The sequence below is a fragment of the Vipera ursinii genome, assembly GCF_947247035.1.
Source record: "Vipera ursinii genome assembly, chromosome: 7".
In the NCBI taxonomy this organism is placed as follows: Eukaryota; Metazoa; Chordata; class Lepidosauria; order Squamata; family Viperidae; genus Vipera; species Vipera ursinii.
In genome coordinates this window covers 65068148-65075007 of record NC_139521.1, presented here as the reverse complement: position 1 = coordinate 65075007, position 6860 = coordinate 65068148, and positions in this window count along the sequence as shown.

Here is a 6860-nt window from a genome sequence, read left to right as displayed (position 1 = left end):
GTTGGGCGGCTGCGGCCTTCTCTCCCCCCCCCCCTCCTGCCTCCTCTTGACGCCGTCTCTGGTTTCGTTCTCCGGCCGCCGCCGAGGCGCGGGAAGGTCCTGCTTGCTTGCAAAGTGGGGCTGGAAGCCAGGAAGGCGGGCCGCTGCCGCGCCTGCGATGAGGCGCATCTGCCTTGAGCGGCGGTCGCTGGCTTTCGCAGCGGGGAACCAAACGGAAGCCACCTAATCGGTGCTTTTTTTTGTGTGTGTGAACCGCCCTGAGTCCTACAGGAGAAGGGCGGTATATTATTATTATTATTATTATTATTATTATTATTATTATTATTATTATTATTATTATTATTATTATTATTATTATTATTATTTATTATTATTATTAGGCCCTGAGTCCTACGGGAGAAGGGCAGTATATTATTATTAATTATTATTATTATTAATAATAATAATAATAATAATAATAATAATAATTTTATTTGTATACCACCCTTCTCCCGAAGGACTCAGGGCGGTGAACAGGGCAATACATGTTAAAAAACAAGAATACAAATATTAAAAGAAATTAAACAAGATGCCCAACAACTACAGCAATAAGTTAAAAAACATTAAAAAAAAACAGCATTATTCAAATGCTAAGTGAAACTTTTTAGAATAAATATGGGACTAAAAAGTTCCACTTAGCATTTGAATAAGTATTGATGTGATATTTCTATTGCTTGTAGTTATTTTATAAGAGTTAAAGTGCGATAGATATAATAGTTTATTGTTGTTTGCATATGGTAGATTATGATTGTTTCTACTTTTATACCTTGTAATTAGCTCTGGGAAGTGGGGGAGGGGGAGGGAAGGAGGTGTTGGGGAGGGTTGGGAAGAGGGGAGGGGGTTGGGAGGGGTTTTGTTTTGTTTTGTTAAAAAAGAATGTACTGTAAAACTTTTCAATAAAAAAAAAACAGTAAAACCCAAACCCATCACCCATCAGGCCAGGCCGGCTTGTTCGAACAGGTAAGTCTTTAGATCGCGCCAGAAGGAGCGAAGGTCAGGCGCCATCCGGAGCTCAACCGGTAAACGGTTCCACAAATCCGGCGCGCCCACAGAGAACGCCCTCCCCCTGGGGGCCACCAGTCGACATTCTTTGACTGGTGGCACCCTGAGGAGGCCCTCTCTGTGGGAGCGTACTGGGCGGAGGGAAGTTGATGCCGGCCGCAGGTGCTCCCTAAGGTATTCCGGACCCTTGCCATGTAGGGCTTTGTAGGTCATTACCAGCACCTTGAATCTCACCCGGAAGACAACTGGGAGCCAATGCAGCTCGCGGAGCAGAGGTGTAACATGGGAGTATCGGGAAACTCCCAGCACAACTCTCGCGGCTGCGTTCTGTACCAGTTGGAGCCTCCGAGTGGTCTTCAAGGGCAGCCCCATGTAGAGAGCATTATAAGTCCAATAAACATAAACATAAAAGAAAAAGGTGCCGGAACTCTCACACGTCATACAACCTGACTTGCCTACCCTACAAGGTTCCATCCAAAAAGGGTGCTGGAACTCCGTTCTGAGCGTTCTATGAGAAAAAAAAGCCCTGCACCTAATAATATTCGAAAACCCACGGAGTAGGAGGGGGGAAAATGCTCAGGGAAGAAAAAAAAAGGGAATTCTAAAATTTCTGTTGTTGAGACGTTTGTTAAGTGAGTTTTGCCCCGTTCTACCAACCTTTCTTGCCACAGTGGTTAAGTGAGTCACTGCAGTTGATAAGTTAGCAGCCCAGCTAAAGGAATCTGGCTTTCCCATTGACTTTGCTTGTCAGAAGGTCGGAAAACATCACGTGACCTTGGGACACAGCAATGGGCATCAATGTGAACAGGTTGCCAAGCACCTGAGCTTTGATCACATGATCATGGGGTTGCTGCAAAGATGATAACTCTGGAAAAAGGGTCACAAGTCACATATTTCAGAGTTGTTGTAACTTTAAATGGTCACTAAATGAACTATTGTACATTAAGGACTCCCTGTAATCTCATTGTCCTCATGAAAAACTTAAGTACACGTCAGGAAGCCATGCTACAGACAGAACATGTTGAAATAAACTGGCTCCAGATTGACAGATGCGGCTATCTATCTATCTATCTATCTATCTATCATCTATCTATCTATCTATCTATCTATCTATCTATCTAATCTACCCACTCACCCACCCATCTGGTATCATATATATATGAATATGATACCAGAGTCCCCTTATAAGGGAGATGGGTGGGTGGGTGAGTGGGTAGATAAGATAGATAGATAGATAGATAGATAGATAGATAGATAGATAGATAGATAGATAGATAGATTTTTAGAGGCACACATGCCCACACATAACCACGTCCTTAATCTAACAGGGACCAAGGCAATTGCCAGTGTCAACACTAACGGTGGGCGCTTGTTTTAAGGAAGCTTGGTTTTCAAACCGCTCCTCTATCAACCGGCACATAGCCCTCCCCCCCTGCATACCAGGCACTAAGGAATTGGGAAGAGGAACAACGTGCGCGATATGAAGGCAAACAGCGCAAGCACTTACAGAGTGCCTCATTGTATCAAAATCAAGATTGCATAAACATACAACCACCCTGCATTGTAGAACACAGGGAAGAAGAGAAACAACCATTTAGAACCTCTGGTATAAGAACACAGGCAATGACTAGAGCTATGGCTGTAACACATGGAACTGTCAGCAATCCACTTTTGACAAAAGACACCCAGAGACAACTACATTCCCCAAAAATGGATGCACAACAGCCGGCCTCAAAACAAACAGACCGGTGACACGCTCCATAACTGGAGCGCAGAGACACCAACAGTATAAACGCGATCTCCCCACCCCAGCATTTCCATCCTGACGATGTTGGCAGTTAGCCAATGAAAGCTTGATCTTTTAACAATAAAAACTGTTTTAGTTTTTTCTCATTCCATCCCCGTGTTCGCTTAGTTTTTTAATTTTAATATGCCTGGGATTCGCATTTTTAATCTTAAAACCAGAGGAATAAACATCAATAGCCTGTTGACGCTGCCTTCATGGCTCCAAATGAAAGGGTCTGCAAGCCCTACTTCTAAACATCAAAGAGCAGACTAAAATTAAACATAAAGAGGAACAAACTAATGACAGCCGGTCAAACACCCAGCCTCAGAAATGATAATGAGGCTATCAAAGTGATGAGAGTTTTTGTCTTTTAGGATCAGCCATCTACAGTAAAGGAACAATCAAATACAACGTGGACTAGAATCTGCTACTAGAATATGAGAGCACAGAATGGGATGGAGAGGTTTTCTTCTTCTATTGACCAAATCGTTATCCAGAGTTGTATCTCTATTTTTTATTTTTTTTATTTTAATCCCATTTATATCCCACCCTTCTCTGAAGACTCAGGGCGGCTTACAATCTAAGCACAAATCAATGTGCTTAGCAATAGCCTTCATTCTACGTATAAAAGGTAAAGGTAAAGGTTCCCCCGCACATGCGTGCTAGTCGTTTCTGACTCTAGGGGCCGGTGCTCATCTCCGTTTCAAAGCCGAAGAGCCAGCACTTGTCCGAGGCCGTCTCCGTGGTCATGTGGCCAGCATGACTAGACGCCAAAGGCGCACGGAACGCTGTTACCTTCCCACCGTAGTAGTCCCTATTTTTCTACTTGCATTTTTACGTGCTTTCGAACTGCTAGGTTGGCAGAAGCTGGGACGAGTAACAGGCGCTCACTCTGTTACGCGGCACTCGGGATTCGACCCGCCAAACTGCCGACCTTCCGATCCACAAGCTCAGCGTCCTAACCCACTGAGCCACCGCGTCCCTTATTCTACGTATATGCCTGCTTATTAGGGCTTTCGCCCCCCCAAGCGGCATTATTACAAAGTCAGCTTATTGCCCCCAACAATCTGGGTCCTCACTTTACCTACCTCGGAAGGATGGAAGGCTGAGTCAACCTTGAGCCTGGTGGGACTCGAACCTGCACTAATTGCAGGCAGCTGGTGTTACTTAAGGAGGCATTAGCCCACTGCTTCACCAAGGCTCACCATATGTCTTCCATTCGTGTAGTTTGCTCCAAAGAGGTCCACAACCATGTAACTTCTGACTTTGTATCATAGAGGGGCAGAGGATATAGTATTTTCTGGCAATATAACTTCTTTATTGTATACTGAATGCTTCTTTTTAACCCAATATGCAAAGCTGAATTGATTTTGCGCTCTTTCAAACACTGCTTTCTCTGTTCACCTAAACCAGCTTCTTCTGCTGGCTGAGAAATTCTGGGAGCTGAACTCCCCAAGTCTTAAAGTTGTCAAGGTTGCATACCCCTGACCTAAACTCTAACCCTAACCGTACAGCTTGAAGATTGAGTTTCCAGCTCCTCTCCCTTTAGATCAGACATGTCAAACACAAGGCCCTGGGGCCGGATCCAGCCCGCGAAGTGGTTTCATGTGGCCCGCGAAGCCATCCTGGAAACAGTGAGGGAACGGCCCCCACTGCCTTGGCCCTGGCCCTGAGACCCTCCTTCTGCCAGAGACCCTCAGATCTGTCCCACTCCTGCCCAGGCCCCCATAGGCACCCTTGATGCAAACGGTGTAGAGCTGGCCATGCCTACCCAGTAGGCCATACGCACTTTAGCCACGCCCACCCAGTAGGCCATGCCCACCCAGGCCATACCCACCCGGCCCCCTGAGGGCAACCGCAATGCTGATGCAGCCCTCAATGAAATTGAGTTTGACACCCCTGCTTTAGATGAAGTAGCAACAGAAATAGTTACAACTCATAAATTATGCAGAACTAGATGGCTGGTATGTTCTCCCAACAGGGATAAATCCACGTGGCTGGATTATCTGTCCCACGGGAAGTTGTATAAAACCCAAAACCTAAATTAACTGAGAACCCAAGTGAGAAGAAAAGAATTGAAGTCCTAAATCTTTCAAGAAGTAAAACTTCTGTTGTGAATTTCTTTCTTCCCTAATTAGGGATAAATTCAAGAAGTGCTACCTAGATATATAAATACATGAGCTGATCATATCTGGGGGCAAACAATACATTCTACCAAGCGAATAACTATTATCTTGGCTTATATCTGATGTAAAAGAACAGTAAGGGCCTTGGGAACTATGATTTTCCTAATAACCACCTGGAGAATCTAAACAGAGATCAATAGCTAAGTTGTTTATGGAATGAACTCTCTGGTAATCCTACTCACAATTGTAGCTTTTTTAATTTTTACAAAATCAAATGTACAGGTATAGTATAGGTGGTACCTTGCTCAATAGTAGTAACTGTGAGAGAGATCTCGGAGTCCTAGTGGACAATCACTTCAATATGAGCCAACAGTGTGCTGCAGCTGCCAAAAAAGCCAACACAGTGCTAGGCTGCATTAACAGAGGGATAGAATCAAGATCACGGGAAGTACTAATATCACTTTACAATGCCTTGGTAAGGCCGCACCTGGAATACTGCATCCAGTTTTGGTCACCACGATGTGAAAAAGATGTTGAGACTCTAGAAAGAGTACAGAGAAGAGCAACAAAGATGATTGGGGGACTGGAGGCTAAAACATATAGGGAACGGTTGCTGGAATTGGGTATGTGTAGTTTAATGAAGAGAAGGACTAGGGGTGACATGATAGCAGTGTTCCAATATCTCAGGGGCTGCCACAAAGAAGAGGGAGTCAAGCTATTCTCCAAAGCACCTGAAAGCAGGACAAGAAGCAACGGATGGAAACTAGTCAAGGAGAGAAGCAACCTAGAACTAAGGAGAAATTTCCTGACAGTCAGAACAACTAACCAGTGGAACAACCTGCCTCCAGAAGTGGTGAATGCTCCAACACTGGACTTTTTAAAGAAGAGACTGGACAGCCATTTGCCTGAAATGGTATAGGGTTTCCTGCCTGAGCAGGGGGTTGGACTAGATGACCTCCAAGGTCCCTTTCAACTTATTATTATTACAAACATTTTTGTCAGGTGCAGCTGAGTAGGCCCACATGTGATGAGGTATCTTTATTTTGTCATATTATTCATTTTGAAAAAAAGGTTATTTTTCCTCAACAACAAGAAAGGTGCTCATTCCGTGATAAATTAGGTTACATCAGAGCAGAAGCAACATCAGGGCAGAAGCAAAGTCCATTTTACTTCTATCATTGCAACAACTACAATTTAAGTAAGATGTAAAACTGCCTATGTTCACACTAGTTCTCTATTTCTTCTCCACCAGGGTTTTTTTTTTCTTCTGTCGGGAAGGCAGAAACAGTTATAAAGCAGGAAATGGAGAGTGGAGGCACAAGAACAGTATTAATTGGGTGCACTACAACAAATAACAATTGTAGCAGCATAGTTTGCCAGTTGGGTAAAGACGGGAGGTTGTAAATATCCTCTCTCAGAAGGCCTTGGGATCTACCCCTTCACTCCCTGCTTGGATGTGGGGTTGGCAGTTCCTGTTGCCACCCTCCATCTTCTGGGGAGAGTACATTAAATTAATTTTATACCACAACTCCTCCTGGCCCTGGAGCGTTGAGAAAAATCAGCCCTAGTTAGTAAAACAATGCAGGTGGTCATTAAAATAAGGTCTGGGCGAATTTGTTACAGTCATAAGACACATTTTTCAAGATTGTTGTAACTTTGAATATAGCAAAAAAAAGAAAGAAACCCCTCCTTATTAGCACTGATGATGTTACTTAGTTCGGTAGTGAAATGTCTGCAAGAAAACAACGAAGTTCACAGAGCACCAGGGGCCCCTCATTGCAACCCTGAGCTATAAATATGCCCCTCTATGGGTACACAGAAACCAATTTTACTAACAGGAGCTTGGGTAGGAAAAAGGCACAGGATCCTGTGAAGATACTCCTGTTCCTCTATCTTTCACTATTTGA